Genomic DNA, 20,871 nt, shown 5'->3' on the forward strand with positions numbered 1-20,871 from the left:
ACCCCAATCTGCCAGCAGGAGAATTACCCACTCCTCTTTGTCAGTTCTGGAAAATAAAGGTTGCTGCTAGGGCACCTGGGCCCCTCGCGGCCGGCAGCGACAACACAAGGGCTCCCAGGAACAGCGAGGCTGCGTTCGCATACGTGACAATCGTGCTCCCCTAGAGAAGGGGTCTGACCCATGAAAGGCGGACACAGACAGACTTGCGGAGGCCAGTGTCTGGGCCACATGTTATCTTTCTGTTAAAGAGATTAACAAGCATATTCTCATAATTGAAAAGTTCATTTGCCGTGTAAAAGCACCTCTTACAAATCAGTCTTCTGCTCACTACTAGTTGATTTCCCATTCCCACCCACAACACTTGTCATTGACTATTAAAATGCACTCGCCAGATGAATTAGAGAAATAAAGTCCCCTCACAAGGAATCTTCTGCTTAATTTAGAACAGGTCGTTGGAGGGGCGCCTGGGTGGTGCAGTCGGTAGAGCGTCTGACTCTTGGTTTCAGCTCCGGTCTTGATCTCAGGGTCCCGAGATCGATCTCTGCGCTCAGTGCAGAGTCTGCTTGAGATTCTCTCTCCCTCTCCCTCTGCCCCTCCTGCTTGTGCTCGCTCTCTCTAAAATAAATAAATATTAAAAAAAAAAAAAAGAACAAGTGGGAGTAAGGTTGGTTTTGTTACTTCTCTCTGCTCTTGTTTTTCCTACTGGATTTCTGCTTTTTTCTTTGTTGTGCTCTTCTTTATAATTTATCAGGTTTACTATGTTTAGTTTACCCTAGTTTATGAGTTGACTATATCGCTAACATATTTCCAAATTTTCTTCTATTGTTTTAAAGCAAATGCCCTTGAGGACTATAAATTTACCTTCACATTCTGCATTAAGTACATCTTACTTATTTTTTAAGGTAATGTCAGTGCAGTGGGATCTCGAAGCACAGACATGTAACACAGAAGGTAATGTGAATCTGGGCTGTTTGCTTGTGTCATTTGTATTTAATTGAGTTTGTGTGAGTGTGTGGCAGTCAATCAACATACTCTACAGTGACTTGTCAGCCTTGGGTTTGTGGTGTAGCATAGAATATTGCTCCTGTTGGATTGAAGGGCACTCGAGGAGACTTACTGTTTGCGTGCTTCCATTCGATTTTTTCAGAAGCTGGAGGTTGAATTGCTATGACAACCAAAAATTGCTATTAAGATTCTATTTGGAGCTGAGTCATTATTTCTGCCAATTATCCCCTCCCTTCTGAGTAAGGTAAGCATCCAGACATGGAATGCATGGAATTTGGAGTTGGAAGGACTTTAATTATCATGTAGTGTGATCTCTCACTAATTGGCAGAATTTATTACTTCCCACATAGAAAGTCTGAAAATAAGACCATCTACCTCAGTCTCCCTTCTAGCTCTCTTTTTATTTTCCTGTCTCTTCAGTCTCTTTCTCTCTGCCTCTATCTCTGTTTCTGTCTCTCTGTCTCTGTCTCTCTCGCTCTCTTTCTCTCACACGCACACACACACATTTATGCATTTCTTTGCCTCTGTAATGCAATTCACTTATTGACTCTACTTTCACTTAAATAGCAAAGAGAGGCATTTTTTTTTCTCTTTCTTTTGCGAGATAGTTCTTCAAATATCATGGCATTTGGATCTACTTTCTTCTAGTGAACTAAACACTGCTTGATAGCTTGGTCAGTCAATCCTCCCTAGACACTCTTTTGAGAGAAGGAAAACTTTCTCTAGTTGATGCTATTTCATGATATTTAGGGGTTTAGAATAAAATTTATGTTGGCACCAAAAGTGACCAAAATTGTGAATATTCTAGTAAATACAAACTTGGATTCTTCTGTATTTGGCCATGTTTTAACCACAATTCAGTTCTTCCCTGTGTATTTCATGAAGCATTGAGGGCTCACCCATTTGTGGCGTTGGGTGCTCCAAATTGAGCTAGACCTTCTTGGTCTTAAACTTAGGATCTGTATGTGATGACCAGGCTAGGGTTCCATGCTTACAGTCCCTTGTCACCACTAATGTTGAGAACATTAATAGTGTTAGTCATTTCCTTTATGTGCTGCACAGAACACAAGATGTATTAGACACAGTTCTGCTTCAAATAACTTACCATCTATTCTGGGAGGAAGGCAAAGAAGTAAATAGAGGACATATTTATAATAAGGCAAAATCAAAAGCCACACCATGTAATTATTTTATTTTATTTTTTAAAAGATTTATTTATTTATTTTAAAGATTTTATTTCTTTATTTGAGAGAGAGAGAGAGAGAGCACGCACAGGCAGGGGCAGAGGGAGAGGGAAAAGCAGGCTCCCGCTGAGCAGGGAGCCCAACGTGGGGCTCGATCCCAGGACACTGAGATCATGATCTGAGCCAAAGGCAGGTGCTTAACCGACTGAACCACCCAGGTGCTTATTTATTTATTTTAGAGAGAGAGAAAGAGAGAGCGCGTGGGGGGAGAGGCAGGAGACAGAAAGAATCTCAAGCAGACTCCCCGCTGAGCACGGAGCCGGACTCAGGGCTCAGTCCCCCGACCCTGAGATCATGACCTGAGCTGAAATCAAGAGCCAGAGCTTAACCCACTGTACCTCCCAGGCACCCCTATGTAATTATTTTAAATGGTTTGCATTTTTTCGGTGTTTGTTTTTGAGTATATATAATAGTCCATGTCTACCACTTACCTTTCACAAAGGTGAATAAAATGCTATTCAAAACCATTTATGCTTAAAAATGAATTGCAGGTATGTTACTGGCTTGGAGCTGGCCTAATGGTACAATAAATACCTCGACTGATTTTGCATGGGTAGGAAAAGAAATGAGCTAATTGACAGAAAGCAAATTACCAGGCAATGGCAGTTTATTCCTTTAAGTGCAAGCTCTTAAAATCTTACCATTTGGGAGAAATCCCTCCTAAAACTTTCCGTACTCATCTGGCTTTTTAAATAGATGGCTGAGCATAATTTACCTTTTCACTGATGACTCATTGTCAACACTGAACTTTAGTCCTTGTCCTGGGTGATAACACGGGCAGGCTGGGAGGGCCACTGAGGAGGTTAAGACTGTTCTATCTGAGCCTCGTGCTCCTCAAGCGGTCAGCTTTTGGCTTTCTGTTGTGACCTGGAGTGTATTGATTCATTATCGATTCAGTGCAATTTCATGTACAATGCTCTCTGGCCCCTCATTTCAAATGAGGAAGAGCCTCTGAGAAGAGCAAGGTTCATGGTTGCTGACGTGGCCAAGAGCTCTTCTTTTTTTTTTTTTTTAAGATTTTATTGATTTATTTTATTTTATTTATTTATTTGACAGAGAGAGAGAGAACAAGCAGGTAGAGTGGCCGGCAGAGGGAGAGGGAGAAGCAGACTCCCTGCTGAGCGAGGAGCCCGACTCAGGGCTGGATCCCAGGATTCTGGGAACGTGACCTGAACCGAAGGCAGATGCCCAACCAAATGAGCCACACAGGCGCTCCAAGAACTCTTTTTAATCAGGAGAGGAACAATACAAATGACCCTTAGAAAATCACCCCAAATTGTACCTCCCACTCAAACTAACATTGAGGGATTCTAGATTCAGGAGAAAGTATTGGGTACAGAAAAATGTTTTGAAAAGACAAGATGAAGTCTGAGCAGTGTCTATGGATTGACTTGTCCCTGTGTTTCCCCCAACACGGGAGTCACAGTCCACGGGTTAGCTGGACAGCCCCACCAACCACAGGGTTATGTCCCTTTTCTTATCTGTAATTCTGCTATTCAGAAGACAAGGTTCACCCGGGAATTCTGCTGCCAGAAATTGAACTAGCCAACATCTGATTGCTACATGGAAGATGTGTTATTATCATAAAGATGAAAAAAGTCTTCAGAGTTGAAATATTGTCATATGAGAAAAGTGGCAGTTTTTAAAAAATTATTTATGCCTTATTTAAAAAGAAAAAAATAGAAGATCAAGTTAGAATATCCAATGTGACCATCGATGGCCATCAACATGTATTCATTAGGAGTGTGTGAGCTGCTGGGTACAGAGACATGGGGATGACTGAACAACAGTGTCTGCCCTCGAGGGGCTGACGGACCAGAAAGGGAAACATACCCATCAGCCAACAACCACCATTCGGTGTGCTAAGTGCTATAATAGGGATGGAAATTGAGCTGGGAAAGCAAAGCAAGCAGAAAAAAATCAAATGGAGAAAGTGTTAAGTAAGGTTAACTTACTGAAGGGATGGAATAGAATTTAAACAAAGAAGATGGGACTTAAGGTTGTTTCTAAATGACACGTGACAGTGGAGGAGAGGGAGAAGGGACCCCAGAAGCAAAGTGCAGGGCATCTTTACACTGGGAGGAAGGCAGAAGGTTGGGGGGGCGGGGTTTGGAGACTGAGTGCTGAGGATTGATAATCAAATCCCTTGAAAAGGAATTTGGAGAATTTCCTAGGGGGGGTATTATGTATTTTAAATCAGGAGAATGACAAGGTGATTTTTAGTGTTCTAATTTTTTTAAAAAAGTAAAAGCAGTGTGGAAAATGGCCTGGAATTGAAGAAACTGGAAATGAAGAGACTTAAGAGATTGTTGGAATAGACTGTGCAAGGGACGGTAGCGAGCCTGCAGTGGCTGGCGGCGGGCAGAGGTGGAAATTTATTCCAGAGAGCAAAACAGAATTGCCTGGGTTTGGCTTGGATGTGAAGGGGAAGATGGATTATAGGACAACCACAGTTGACCCTTGACAATGCAAGGATTAGGGGTGCTGAGCCCCCCACTCCCATGCAGCCTAAAATATGCGCATAACTTTTGACTCCCCAGGAACTTTACTACTAGCCTCCTACTGGCTGGAACCCTTCCGATAGCGTAAGCAGCTGATTAATATACCTAGTATGTGATAGCTATATATAATATGCTGTATTCTTAGAATAAAATAAGCTACAGAAAAGAAAATGTTATTAAGAAAATCATAAGGAAGAGGAGTGCCTGGGTGGCTTAGTTGGTTGAGTGTCTGACTCTTGGTTTCGGCTCAGGTCATGATCTCAGGGTCATGAGATCAAGCCCCAAGTCAGACTCAGTGCTCAGTGTGGAGTCTGCTTGAGGATTCTCTCCCTTTCCCTCTGCCCGTCCCCCCCCCCCCCCCGCTGGCATGCTCTCTCTCTCTCTCTCTCTCTTAAATAAATAAATAAATAAATAAATAAATAAATAAATAAATAAAATCAATCTTAAAAAAGAAAATCATAAGGAAGAAAAAAGAGAAAATCTTAAGGAAGAGAAAATACATTTATGGTACCGTCCTGTAAAATATCTGCATAGAAGTAATCCTGCGCGCTTCAAACCCATGTTGTTCAAGGGTCAACTGTACTAGTTTTCTGATTTGTGACATTTAATGGACTATAACACTAGTCCGAGAAAGAAAATGTCAAGTTCATTGTTCTGGATAAAATACCTTTGAGATGTCCCATGCGGCATGTAGGCTGCCAGTTTTCATTGGCAGGTGGAAATGTGCATGCTCTCGGGAGTCAGGTGAAGGGACCGGGCACAGGCACCAGGCAGGATAGGGAGAGATGACAGTGAATGACATCTGAATGCGGCACAGTTCCCCAAGCGTACATTGGGATGCTTATTCTGAAAAGCATATATATATTTTTAAGTAGAATGAACAAATCATTTCAAGTCAAGACTGCCCCAGAAAGTAATGGTCATGTGGTTGCTTTTTAAGTCAACAAAAAATAGTCCAAACAACCAGAGATGCAGTGCGGGCAGGCAGAGATTGCCCTGGGTTGCAAAGGAGCCTATTGAATTGCTCACCACTCCCTTTGCACATAAATGCACGGTGGTAATATTCCTAGGTCTTTATCTCTACAGTGCTTTCACTCACTTCATTTCATTTTCACGAGGCGGCAGTTCTGCATGGGGGTGGGAGGGTGGGGGAGTGAGGCAGCGGGGGTGGGGGGAGCATGGCAGACACAGCTTGCCTGGAGTGGCTCCTGCAGCTACCTTTCTGAGGTCCTGGCTAATGTTTTGGCTCCTGTTACTGGGCTGCCCAGCACAGCGGCCATCTGAACTATAATGACCTACTTTCCCTGACACAGTTTTTAAAATCTTCATTAAAAACAAATTCCTCAGCTCTATTTATTTGGAAGAAAACAAAGTTCTGCTTTCTTACCATTCTCCCTTTGGCTTGGGCTTTTCATTTTTGAGGTCTTATCTAGCTTTTATTGGATAGAAAAACACATATAACAAACAGTTTGTCACCCCCCTCCTCAGAAAGGATGAGGGGCAGGTGTACTCATGTTGTTGCCTCAACATATTCATGGAATTGGCTCTCACGTGTGTTCGGTTTTACTGTGTCATCCATATCTTCAAAGGAGCATTGTCTGAACTATGAAAATCTGAGACAGAGCTTGATAAAGCCACAGAGATGGAGCCCACGCACCAGCAAGCACCTCCGCCTGCCCATTCTGAGCACGCCATCAGTACCCGCGTTATCAGGTGAAAGACAGCATTCACAACTGGGGGGGGTGGGGGCAAGGGAGGGAACCAGGGACAGCATTTTTGGTTTGCATGTAAAGTATCTCCGCGTTCATCAGGCTTTCTAAGGCAGGTATTCATTTTCACAAAACGAAAAATGTCAGAAATGTGATGGCCAAGTACACATGTTTCAGGGAACCAGCCACAAATGCAAGGAGGAAATTACCATTCTAGCCATGGACTGCAAAGCAGTGTATTCTGGAGTTCATTCTGAGGAGGTAATGACTAGGAAAATGACAAAGAAAACTGCTATTGACCATTAGTGAGCAATCACTCTGTCGTATTACTGAGATAATTTAGATAAATGTGAGGTTTTGCTGTCTCCCAGGGAGACGGGCTGCTGATGTCTTTGGTGATGGCAGCCCACTTAAAGGTTGCTTCTGACAAATATGTTTTTTTGTCAGGCCCATGTAAAGTAGTCATGTCCATGCCCGTTTGTGGGCTGTAGTAACAGCTCATTTTTAAAGTTTGTCAAAAAAAAGTCTGTCGATTCTTTGTGTTCGGGGCCCCGGGGAAACTTGCTGAAATGCCCCTCGAAGGCTTTTCAGCCACTGTGGAAAGCAGTGTTTGGAAACATAAGGTATTTAATAACCGAAGGCAGAGCGTGCCATATTTTTGTTCAATTGACTTCTATTATTTTAGCAGCTGCTAATTATGCACTGTTGATATTTGGAGGCCGGTAACAGATTTCTCTGTTCCATCTGGGTAATCAGGCTTTTCGAGAATGGACTTTTCCTCACCCGAGTATTAGGAGGATTTTGGCTGCTATATTTTGAGGGCAATGATCAGATCAGTTCAAAATGAGGAGGTAGGGAATTTTCTCCCTAGGTTGCTAGGGAGAAGATGAAATTTACCTAGTGTTGTTTGCGAAGTATTTCATTTTGTCTTTGATGTCCCAGCACACTCTCGGGGTCATCTATGTCATTTAGTGCCAAGAGGAAAACAGGGCGACAACACCCATTTTCAAAGCAAATAATAGATGTGTAAATTCTGAGAATGTCTTATCTTAAGAAAATACTGAGCAAAAACGGCCACGGCACCTATTCTATGTATTAAGCATTGGCTGCCTGGGCTGTGGAATTGGCCTTTGTTTGCAGTAGAATGCAAGAGGGCAGGGCAGGGGCCTGAGGCTGGAGCTCAAAGCCAATTACTGCAATCGATGCACTAGTCATGTGAGTGGGACCACTTCTTGGATTTTCTAAAGTTTGGTTTCCTCATATAGAAAAAGGGGTGAAAATAGCATCTCGTTTTTAGGACTGCTATGAGGATGGCATTAGATAATGACTATATAGCTATGATGATGAGAACAATGACCTCGTGATGCTTTAAAAATGCCAAGGGGCGCCTGGGTGGGGCAGTCGGTTAAGCGCCCGATTCTTGGTTTCAGCGTGGTTTCAGCTCAGGTCCTGATCTCAGGGTCGTGAGATGGAGCCCCGCAATAGGCTCTGTGCTCAGTGATCTAAGACTCTCGCTCCCTTTGCCCCTTTCCCCGGCTTGCTTCTTTCTCTTTCTCAAATAAATCCAAAAAGAAAACAAATACCCAAACCACCTTGGAATAGCTGAGATTGATTTTACTTAACCATGATGCAATGTCTTTGGGGCTAACAGGTAGGTGCCCCCTTACTTACCTGCCCTAACAGACAGGAAGACAAGGGGTTACGGAGAAATTCCAATTATTAGCCCTCATTCTCTTTATCGATTATTTTGCTTTTTATCTTGTCCTTGTACAGGCTGCATGCATACTTGTTACTTGCCCATAGGTGTTTTGTTTTTATTTTAATGCAGTGAATTAATTGAAATGCTAGCTAAGGTAAATGCTGCCTCGGTCCAGAAGCCCGAACAGCGCAGCCTTCTGCCAAGGACAGGGTACTGGGGACCAACCATGTATTTAGGCTGTCCAGTCCACCACAGAGGTGGGCTCAGGCATCATATTAAGTCTGCTAGGGCTGTCATAACAAAATACTGTAGACTGGGTGGCTTGAACAACAGAAATTCATTTTCTTACAATCCTGGAGACTAGAAGTCCCAGATCAAGGTTCTAGCTAATTCGATTTCTTGTGAGAGCTCTCTTCCTGGCTTGCAGATGACCACCTTCTCACTGGCTGCTCCCGTGGCCCTTCCTTGGGGCATGGACACAGAGAGATCTCTCTCTCCCCCCCTTCTTATAAGGCCACGAGTCCTATCGGATTAGGACCCACACTTCTGACCTCATTCAACCTTAATGACCTCCTAAAGACCTTATCTACCTCCAAACATCCCACTGGGGGTTATGTCTTCCACCTATGAATGGGGGGGGGCCCACAATTCAGTCCACAGATCTCACATCAAAAAAAAGTACATTTTCAGAGATCTCAAATCCCTACACTTGAAAACTACTCTTAGAAACTATAAGTAAAATAAAATGCGGGGAGTTCCTATAGCCTTACATGTTGTTAAGTGAAGTTTTCATTCACACAGAGAGAACATATTATATAAAAAAAGTCTAATTGCATTATTCCTTTTAGGCATAATGTCTGATGATATCTTTTGAAGATTTCATACATATTCTTGAAATGTGTTTCTTTTTAATCCTAAATAAACACATGGTCTGCTGGTTTCAGTTCAATGAGCTAAAGATCTTCTTCAAGACATCTCATGTAGAATCGCTCAATCCTATAGGCACATTAGAATCACCTGGAAAGTTTGTTTCTTGGCTCTGGTTTTTGTGTTTTTTGAAAACACTGATTCATAGGCTTGCTCCTAGGTTATACTTAAATCAGAATTTCCCGGTGCAGGAGGCTGTAACAGCTCTCCAGGGCATTCTAATTCAGTACCAGGGTCGAGAACGACAGATAACGATTTCCAGCTTTGTCTCAATTGTGTTAGGGCCAGAACTTAATTTTTATGAAAACAAGAAATCAAAATGCAATAAAATAAAACAAATAATTGCGCTAACATTCTGGGCAGGCAGCAACGCTGCTGAAATTGGACTGTTGACCTGCACGGTAATCACCTAGAATGTTCCTCTGTCAACTAACGGATGAACGTTTTATTCACTATATAAAGGACTCCATAGCCCCCAGGGGCTCGCATTGCACTCAGAGTAAAAGCCCAGGTACCTACTGTCACCTGGGAGAGCCACACCCACTTCCCTTACAGCTCTGGAGTCCTCTTTCCTCCTCTGCCTTGCTCAGCTCTGCGCCAGCTGACTCACCTCCTACTCTCCCTACCTTGTGGCCTTTGTATTAACCATTCCCTCCTCCTGGAATGCTCGGCCCAGAAATCCACATGGCTGAGATCCTTAGGCCCTCCTAGTCTTTTATTCAAGGGACACCTTTCTCATGAGAGCTCCCCTGACTACCCCATTTAAAACATGAAACCCACACTCCACATGCATCCATGGCACCTCTGATCCCTATGGCTCCAGGCTTTTTGCCATTAGCATTTCTCAGCTTCCAACGCGCTATAGCACTTAACTCAGTTGCTGTGATTTTGTGTACCGCTCATACCCCACTAGCTCCGTAAGGACAAGGATCTTTCTCTCTTCCACTGATGCGCCCAACTGTCTAGAGAAGCACCTGGTATATAGGAGCCACTCAGCCTGTCACCGTTGAATGAATGAATGAATGAATGAAATGTCTGCCTGGGCTTCTGACACTGGAGTCCTGCTCCATTCCCCAGACAGGACCCATGGCCAGACCTGTCACTATTTCAGGCTTCCGGGTGTCCGCCTTCCAGCCCTCACAGGAAGGGATGAAGAACAAATCCTACCTCACAGCCCTCTAACTGTTTCTCATATTCCATTGCCAATGGGGAGATAAAACTAAATCCAACCACTCCCAAGAGAAGGGAAGTAGCAATTCTACAGTTTGGGAAGATATGCCACAATATCCTAGTGGCTTGATTATAATCTGTTTTGTATCATGGATTTTGCTCTTTGAAAGTATTTTAATTGTTAGTAGAAGGAACAGAGCTAACGACTGGATATTGCCTCGGCTTGCCATTTAGAGCTCTCAATTCAGTATTATTCATGGGCAAAATCCCCACCAAAAGATGCATTACTTAGCTTGATTTTAATACTAGTGAAAAATGTTACAGAGGTAGATCAATCTAAGCATTAATCCTAATTTCCTATCACTTTGAATTAATACCTTTTTGCCTCACCTCCTGCTTCTCACTCACATTCATCTCAAGGATTTACTCCACGGAAACCCCGGGCTCAAAGCTGCAAAATCTGCTCCCTCGGGGAAACAAAAACAAAGTCTGAGTTGAGAGTTTTGGGTTTTTTTTTTCTCCTTTTTCCATCATCATAAAGACAAGCATGAAGGCTCATCTTTAGAGAATTCAACAATGTCAGAAACTCTAATTGGATCTTACTGGGGTTTTCCAATTTCAGGATTGTGGGTTTAGGAGGAAAAGGTTGTCACATAAACTCATCTTTAGCACTATGAGTAATAGAGGGGAAAATTGCAGTCAAAGGTAAATGGCTTTGAGAACACATTCTTTTCACTGCCCCAGGTTTGACACATTATAGAATAACCTTTTAGTGAAATTAGGAAGCTTTCATGTTGCCCTCTCTTCCTTCTTTGTGGATAGCTGGTGAGAGAAGAAAATTGTGTGTAGCTACAAAGCATTGAATTTTAGTCCACGGATTTTTTTTTTCCTTTCACATAGCTGTATTTGCCCATAGCTCTTATGTTTTTCATCCTTCACCTAATTTGTTGGAAGTGGCCATGCGGGGCATGGTGGGGAAGGCTGGAGAGGAAGAAAACACTCTTATTATTAAGGCAATGAAAAGTGAAACTGAAAAATGAAGATGAGCTAGCATTAGCTGTACAATAGCCCCTGGAAGGTTCTGGCTCCTGAGGAGCTCGGAACAGCAGAGCGGGCAGGAATAACATGGAACCAGAGGTCACCCCACGTGTGTCTCTCAAACTCTGGCACACAAGTGAGCAATGAGGGTCTTCAGCGGTTGCCTCAGCGCAGGAACCGACAATTTAGATTGCCAAGTGAAACTGAAATTAGTAAATTAATATGTGCAGATGGTAGGGGAGCTTTTTCTATGGGAGGAGGGAATAGGACTAGCCCTTCCTCTTCAGCCAGCGGTGTCTGCAAGTCTTTCCAGTTCTAGGGGAATTGCAAAATGTGGGGGAGGCTGGGTTCGGGAGCTTTCTTGTTTCCCCTTTCAGGAGCCCCCAGTCCCTTCAGTAGCTGCCCTACTTATGTCAGGGTGGGACCCTTATTATGTTGGAACTGAATCCTACTTAAACCAAGAGGTCCTGAATCCCATGTGCATCCCTCACCCCAGCCCTCCTCAGGGCATTCTGAAAGACGGGTTTCCAAGGTTTCCAAGGCCCAGACTCTTCTGGTATCACTACAGGGCAGTGAGGGATGTCATAGGTAAAGAGGCTTTTATATAAGTGCCTCTGGAGTCACTGCAGGTAAGCTGTCACCTTTCCATCCAGCAACTGGAGCCATAAACAGGTCTGCACGTGAGTCTAGAAGGTCTCCTGCCCTTCTTCAAAGCTGTGCCAGCGACTTGTGCTTCCCTGTGCGACCTCAGTATCTGATCCGATCCCATGGACCCAATAACAGATACAACCATGGCTGAAGTTGTTAATTCAAAGTGATAGGAACATCAGGTGCCCAGCTGGTCTCACCTCTGGCTGGCTCAAATGTCTCTGGAGAATGAGGTACTACAGAAAACAAAGTGCTTACATCATTTAATATTTACAACAGGAACGGTGACCCGATTTTATTGAATCAGAGTTGAGAAATAAGATGATGTATGAAGAGAAGAGGAAGAGAGAAATGAAATAGTTTTCCCAGCCATCCACGTGGTGGGTACTGGATTCAGGTAAGAATGCAGATTCCTGGGGCCCCTCGCTCTGCTTTCTTCCCACTGAATGGTGAGAACCCTCTTCTAGCATGTACTAGTCCTTTCAGAGAACCAACTTTATCGTTCATGCATGGGGGTGCTCTCCACTTGATGCTGAGAGAGACGAACCCGACCGTGTCTGAAGGCCTGGTAGCGTGAGCCAGCCAAAGATTTCTTTAACACCAAAAACCAAGGACTTTGCAAAATAAGTCATCCAAAGGAGGAGCAAATTAAGCCCCATAATAGAATAATAAGAATGTGTTATGTTCTAAGGGAAAGGGTGATTTTTTTCTGTCAGTCAGTGAACAACATCCAACTCAATCCCTATTTAATAACACCTGAGTTCTAGGGAGGAAACTGTATTCTCAAAAGAATCTACTTAAGGGCAAATGTCAGGATACAGCTGTCTTCCTACTTTAACTCCTGGTGTCAGTGGCAGGGGACATGTCCAGGGTGGGAGGTGGCACTATCCATTCTCCTGTTTCTTAGTCTATATGATGCCACCACCTGAAGTTGTGCAGTGCACAACCTGTGCAACTAAATACAAAGGTCCTTATGTAGAATATTAAATTCTACTTACTGCTGGACTAGGAGACAGAGAGATAGAGAGGAAAGGCTCTAAACCAGGAAATCTGGTTCTGAAACTTCGTTTAGTCACTAAAAACTGAGAAATCTTTTCTTTTTTTTTAATTCTTTTTTTATTTTTTAATTTTTTTTAAATTTTATGTTTTGTTTTTTTTTTAATTTAAATTCAAGTTAGTTAACATATAGTGTAGTATTGGTTTCAGGAGTAGAATTTAGTGATTCATCACTTACATACAACACCCAGTGCTCATCCCAACAAGTGCCTTCCTTAATGCCCATCACCCAGTTCCCCCATCCCCCTCACCCACCTCCCCCTCCAGCAACCCTCAGTTTGTTCTCTCTCGTTAGGAGCCTCTTATGGTTTACCTCCCTCTTTATTTTTATCTTATAAAAACTGAGAAACCTTAAGAAAAACATTTCAACTTTCCAGACCTCAGTTTCCTCGTCTGTGAAATGGATGGATTTGTAGTAAATTCTCTGGGGGTTGAAACTATGTGACTGGTTGTACCCTTCGATGTGTTTCGCCATTATACAATAAGAAAGAGCTGTATCCAAGGAACCAGGTTTTTTGTGCATCCGTCTAGCCCATTTGAGAACTTTTCTGCACAATCTGGAGATCATTTCTCAGGAAGAGCCCTCCCAGAACAGGCATCATTTCATACATAAGCCAGAGTTGCCCAAGTGATGGCTCAGCCACCGCACCTCACAATAGACCTCTGATTAGCACCCGGGAGTCACGAGCAGGAGTTGAGTCAGCTGTACCTCCTGCTAAATACAGGACGGGTCGTGCCTGCGCCTGACGGGACCTCCTCCCGTTGACTTCAGAGAAGTGAGCGCCAGGCAGCTGTGTGGTTGATCACAGGCTGTATCCCAGAGTCAGGAGACAGCCCAGTGAACGCAATGTTCTGATTCTCAGTCCTCTGCCCTCTTGTCAGATGGTGTGTTTAGTTCCGTGTTCTAACAGCATGGCTACTGGAAAGGGAATATCTTGCATGACTGTTCCAGTGACCTGCCTGTCCCCTTGTAAACTGTGTTCACAGGAACATCTCTTAAGATAGTAAGATGAGGAAAGAAGACCATGGGAGTCTTTTCATACATTCAACAGCAACAACACAAATACTTTTGCCGCCATTTAAAATGCTCTAGAGCAGAATGACAGAAAGCTTTCAAATTCTTTTTTATGAAGCCAGAATCACAGTAATACCCAAATCAGACAAAGGTAGTACCAAAAAAAAAAAAAAAAGCCTGAAAACAATTCTCACTTCTGAATAAACACCAATGAGAAGAGTTTAAATAAAATAATATTAAAAATTTATCCATAAACTAAAAGAATGATAAGACAAATGGAATTCAGCATGGAGACTGAGCCCTGACTCTGGAGCCAGATTAGCCGAGTGAATGAATGCTGGCCCTGCCATTTCATAGCCATAGGATCTTGGGTAACAACTTACTAAACCTTTCTGTGCCTCCATTTATTAATCTGCAGGATGGGGATAATTATCTACCTGGTGAGTTGTTGTGGGGATCTACTTAGTTACTCTATATATATAAAGTGATTAGAATAGGGCCTGGCTCATAGCAAGTTAGCTTTTATGTTTGTTTCTGTTCTTACAGGAATACAAGGTATAAAGCTGGTATCAAACTGTTTTTTGGAAATAAAATGATCATTTTTTTCAGGAAAATATATTAAGTAAGAGTTTATTCTCTGACTTATTTGAAATAACGCGCTTTGCCATGTCCTAAATATCAGGGTCTATTCTTGAATCTTCTATTCTGTCATGTTTATTTGAAAGGCTATTCTTGGGGTGCCTGGATGGCTCAGTCGTTAAGCGTCTGCCTTTGGCTTGGGTCATGATCCCGGGGTCCTGGGATCGAGCCCCGTATGGGGCTCCCTGCTCCGCGGGGAGCCTGCTTCTCCCTCTCCCACTCCCTCTGCTTGTGTTCCCTCTCTTGCTGTGTCTCTCTCTGTTAAATAAATAAATAAATAAAAGTCTATTCTTGAATCAGTAGCGTGCTGTTTATATTTTTAAAATCGGTTTTCATAATTTGTATAATTGTTCCTCGCTACTACCTTATTTATTCTAAATTATTTTAGTCATTTGCCTTTATTATTTTTCTTTGTTTTTTAAAGATTTTATTTATTCACTTCAGAGAGAGAGAGAGACAGAGCACATGTGTGTCAGCGGGGAAAGGGGCAGAGGGAGAGAGAGAATCCCAAGCAGACTCCCTGCTGAGTACGGAGCCTGACTCAGGGCTCTATCCCACGACTCTGAGATCATAACCTGAGCCAAAACCAAGAGTGGGATGTTCAACCGACTGTGCCACCCAGGGCCCTGCCCTTATTATTTTTCTAATAGTACAGAAAGGAAAACTACAAATCAATTTCACATATGAATGTCGATGCAAACACTTTCAATAAAATAATAGCAAAAACCTCTTGGGTATTATTAGAATTTCTTTGACCTTAAAAATTATTTTAATAATATTTGTTGTCTATTATATTCCAGGAAAATGATGTGTTTTTCAGCTGCTCAAAGTTTTCTTTTAATTATCTAAGTATGTATTAAATTTTTTATAATGAATCTTCTCCCTTTGTTGTTAAATTGATTTATTGTTGGTTTTGCCATTATAGTTGAATTGGCATTTTCTCCCTGTTGTATGTTCTAACTAGTTATTATCCACTTATAGGGAAGTTGTCCATCAGTGCTATAAATTTATATTTTAAATAAGTGAGTTTCTCTTTTCTTAATTCTAGTATGTTTTTCCCCTTTATTTTATGTTCTTGAGCTTTCTAGATAATCATACTATCTGTAAATAATGAAAATTTGGTGTCTGAATTCCAGCTTGTATATTACTGTCACTCCTGATTAGCCAATTCTAGAATTTATGGAACAATCTTAAATAATAGTAGTGCTCCCAGACATCTTTCTTCCCCTGACTTTAATGATTATGTACCTGTGTTGTTTCACCATTGAAGATGTTAAGTTTGTGTTGAGATATAATTGATTAAACTTATACAATATAAATATTTTTCAAAATTTAGCTTAATGCAACAATTCAAAATTCAAGTACAGAGGTTAACTTTCTAAATGCCTTTTTATTGTTTGATAATTTTCTCCTTTTTAATCTATTTATGAGATGTGACATATTTCCTTACATTAAATTATCCTGGGGATGCCTGGGTGGCTCAGTCAGTTAAGCGTCTGCCTTTGGCTCAGGCCATGATCCCAGGGACCTGGGATCGAGCCCCGCATCGGGCTCCCTGCTCAGTGGGGAGCCTGCTTCTCCCTCTGCTACTCCCCCTGCTTGTGCTCTCTCTTTCTCTCTCTCACAAATAAATAATAAAATATTGAAAAAAAAAGTGATCCTGACATTCTGAGAAGAAATAGATCATGACATCCTATTATTTTGTGATATTGATGAATGAGATGTATTAATTTTAACTTGGAAATTTTTACATTTATGATAATATGTATCACTGAACTTTAAATAAATTTATGCTGGCTATCTCAGATTTATAATTCACTCTTGTGAGAGAATCATGAATGAATTTTTTAAAGATCCCTTTCTCTCTCTCTTCATGCTCTTGATCACTTTGCATAGCAAAATAGTTGTTTTTGAAAATATCTTAAGAGTGAACCGGTAAAGTTATATGGAGCCAGAGTCTTTTTGGAGATAATTTTTTTGACAATACTTAAATTTTCCTCCATTATCATTGGTCAGTTAAGGCTAGCTATTTCTTGAGTTGGTACTTTATATTTTTTAAAGGATATTTTCAACTCTGATATTTTCAATTTATTATACATAATGACTTTCTACATAATATTTTATTATAATCGTAACTGTCATTCCACCGATATTACATTATTTCGGTTCCACATTTGCAATATTTGTGTTCTCCCTTCCTTTAATAGCACAGCCATGTCTCCACCCCCACCCAACTAAAAACAAGAAAATCCTTTGATTAATTTATATTCTTTTTGCCTGTTTTCCTTTTCAATAATTTCTGCTTTTATCTCAGTTTTTTCAAGTTTCCCTATATTTTTGTTGGTATTATTTTTCTAGGGTAAAACATTTAACACTGAGAATTTGTCTCTGAGTGCAGACAGCTCTAGTCTCATGATATAGGCTTGATTTGTAATATTCATGTCATCTTCTTAATACCCTACATTTATGTTTGTTTGGTTTTCTGGCCCTGCTTATGTAGACACAATTTATTCCAAGTTGTCAAATTATATTGAAAAGTATAACTGAAGCGTGACATAAAGTAGAAGATGGCGTCATCATTTTGCGCATTTGTAAGCTGGTGAGGGGAGAAAACATTTTTGCAGAGAGATTTAAGGAATCAAATCAGAAATCTACATAAAAAAAAAACAATCTCCAAGTATCTCTGATGTAATGGAAGGAGGGACTGCTATTTAAGAGCCATCAGACTAAACCACAATACCTCTTACTGGAGCAAAACAACAGATTAAACCTTGTGGTTTTGACCTCTCCACTACTTCACCTCTCAACATCTCCAGGCCGTACTGATAATTTAACACTCCACCATGTTAATAAAATCAAGCGATGACTACCATTTACTAGGTGCTTATTCTTGACTTTAAGGTTACATAATTTGTACAATGACAGAAATCAAGTAGATGGCTGAGCCAAGATTAAAAACCTGATTGGGTTGACTCTCACCAATGCTTTAAACCAGGATACTTGGATGTCTCCCTAAGACTTGGATTCAGATTCCAATGCTCCCTGAAGAGCGATGTCTGGTTGATGAAATGTCTAGTTATGTCAACATAAATGCTAGGTATGGTCAACCAAAGAGTTGGAATTGCTGTTCAGACTTCTGATAATGCCCACAAGGTCCAGGAAAGAACAAGTCCCAAATCAGCTATTTACACATTACAGACAGGGAGGGGTGGGGGAAAAATGTGTTTTCATCATCATCATGAAAATGGATGCACCCAAAAGACTTCTTAAAAAATTTCTGGCTCATCATGTCTTTCAAAATCCTCTCTATATATCTAGTTATATTCCAGTATAAGCTGACAGTGATTTTCACATTTTCAATGCCCTTTTGCCTCCAATAGGACAGATAATACAAATTTTACTTATATAAGCAAAATCATCTCTATCATGACTTCAACAGTAATAACCCACCCACAGTGAATATTAACTAAACACTTTACTCCTCTACCTCCCACAGATACTGCTTACCTCAAAGCAAAGGCTAAGCCACAAGACTTGCAATGTGAATTCTTGCCTTATGATGGATTTTACATATTTGAAAACCCTTTCACATAACAACTGATAAATGCATCTCCTGACAACCATCCTACACATTTACCAGTCATGTTAAAACCAATAATTAAAGATAATAAAGAATGAGACATTGACCACATGACATTAGAGGTCAAGCCCTTGGAAAGTGCTAAGGATTCTGCTGACTCCAAGGTTTGTTTTTTATTTTCCCTGATCGGTTCACATCTTGGGTGTGCACCGAGCTTGTTGCAGATTTTCATTCTGAAAAGTCAATATCCAAGGGCATATTTTAAATTAATCAAACCTGTTTCTGAGAGATAAGCTAAATTAGTTCTTTAAAAGGAGAATGTGAAATGCAAACTTATGTATTCCTCATTATATTTAGCTTCAAGAAGTAGCCTTACATAACCCCAAAGTGGATTTAAATGATGACTAAAACCCAATGTCAACTTTGAAGCTGATATTAAATTTCTTGAAAAAACACACTGCTATAATTTTCCAAAGTCATAGATTGCACTCAATATGTTTCCAATTGTTTCATGCATTTACATCATAATTTAAGTTATGAGAGTGATGTTAAGTCAATAAAAATGTATTAAACACCCATATGTACTATGGATAAAGAAAAGGAATATAAGATATAGTTTGTCTACCCCGGGAATAAAGTCTTGCTGAGGATGAAAGACTTAGTCACATGGAAACAGTCATGGATAAAAGAAAATTATATGGAAATGACTCAAAATTCATACTTTCTAGAAGTTCTGCTATGTCCTTACAATCTCTGAGATATCTGTTTGCCTCTGCCCCTCCTTTTGTTTTTTTTTAATTTTTTATTTATTTATTTTATTTTTTTATTATTACGTTATGTTAATCACCATACATTACATCATTAGTTTCTGATGTAGTGTTCCATGATTCATTTTTTGCGTATAACACCCAGTGCTCCATGCAGAATGTGCCCTCTTTAATACCCATCACTGGGCTAACCCATCCCCCCACCCTCCTCCCCTCTAAAACCCTCAGTTTGTTTTTCAGAGTCCATAGTCTCTCATGGTTCGTCTCCCCCTCCGATTCCCCCCCTCCGATTCCCCCCTTCATTCTTCCCCTCCTGCTATCTTCTTCTTCTTTTTTTTTAACATATAATGTATTATTTGTTTCAGAGGTACAGATCTGTGATTCAACAGTCTTGCACAATTCACAGTGCTCACCATAGCACATACCCTCCCCAATGTCTATCACCCAGCCGCCCTATCCCTCTGCCCCTCCTTTTGATCATGGCCTGAAGCTTAGCTCTTTTTGGTCTAACTGCAGCCTATAGAAACCTTAAATCGAGGAACATTTTCTTTTCTTTTTTTTTTAAGATTTTATTTATTTATTTGAGAGAGAGAGAATGAGGGAGAGAGAGACAGAGCACATGAGAGGGGAGAGGGTCAGAGGGAGAAGCAGCCTCCCTGCTGAGCAGGGAGCCCGATGCGGGGACTCGATCCTGGGACCCCAGGATCATGACCTGAGCCGAAGGCAGTCGCTTAAACAACTGAGCCACCCAGGCGCCCCTTGAGGAACATTTTCATTACCAAATGGGAGACTTCCATTATCCCTGGAGAGTAGTTTTAATAAAAGATTAACACAGAAGCCTAAGCAGCCTATAAAAGACAAGAGTTTCAGGGGTGCCTGAGTGGCTCAGTTGGTTGAGCATCTGACTCTCGATTTCAGCTCAGGTCATGATCTCAGGGTCATGAGATCGAGCCCCACCACCCCTCCATCAGGTAGAGATTCTCTCTCCCTCTCCCTCTGCACTCCCCCCCTAAATAAATAAATAAATAAATAAATAAATAAATAAATAAATAAATCTCTAAAAAGAAAACAAGAAAGGTATCTGAAGCCATTTCAATTGGTAGCAAACTTCCCTCAGTAAATACCCTAAAATCTTTAGCTATCCATTGATCTATTAACCAGTAAGAACTTGAGGATTTCTAGGTTCCATTTCCCTTAAAGGAAGATCATTTTTATCTTGGTTGCCCCAGTGCCCACTGAAGTATTTAGCACATGCTAGACTTTCAATATTCTCTGCTTGCTTGATTAAAAAAAAAAATGAATGAATGAATGAAAAGTGTTTTTTTTATAACAGTGTTAAAATATAAAACTAATGAGTACAGTCTAAGTTTGGATAAAGTGTCTTTTGATTCTTCTAAATAAACAAAAGACTGCATTTAAGACTGTAATCTATAAAGTTATTTCCAATGTTTGCCTTTGATAGTGGGTTGTACCATAGAAAAACAAATTCTTAAATATCAAAGCAATGATGTCAAAAGACTGCTGTCTTCTTTGGGCTTTGTATGTACAAATATGGGGATTAGATAATTTTTGCAAATGTAGTAAGAAAGGTGTTTCCAATTGGTGACAAAAATCTCCTAATTTAAGTAAAGAAAGGCTATTATTTCTGGCCTTTCCCTCTGGTTTCCAGGTATTATACTCCTATTAAAGTTATCATGTCCAGAGCTGCAATCTCTCATCTTCTGTGTTTAGGGTTGGCAATGAAATAGATGTCTTCATAAATATAAAAATATAAGACACCCCTGGTCAATTCCAATATTCTTGGTCTTTGATAACAACAGTAGTCCCTGTGAGAGAGCTGTCTCACAAAATAGAAGTGACTTTTCAGCCTGAA

Source organism: Halichoerus grypus, chromosome 6 (genome assembly GCF_964656455.1).
Source record: "Halichoerus grypus chromosome 6, mHalGry1.hap1.1, whole genome shotgun sequence".
Taxonomy (NCBI): domain Eukaryota; kingdom Metazoa; phylum Chordata; class Mammalia; order Carnivora; family Phocidae; genus Halichoerus; species Halichoerus grypus.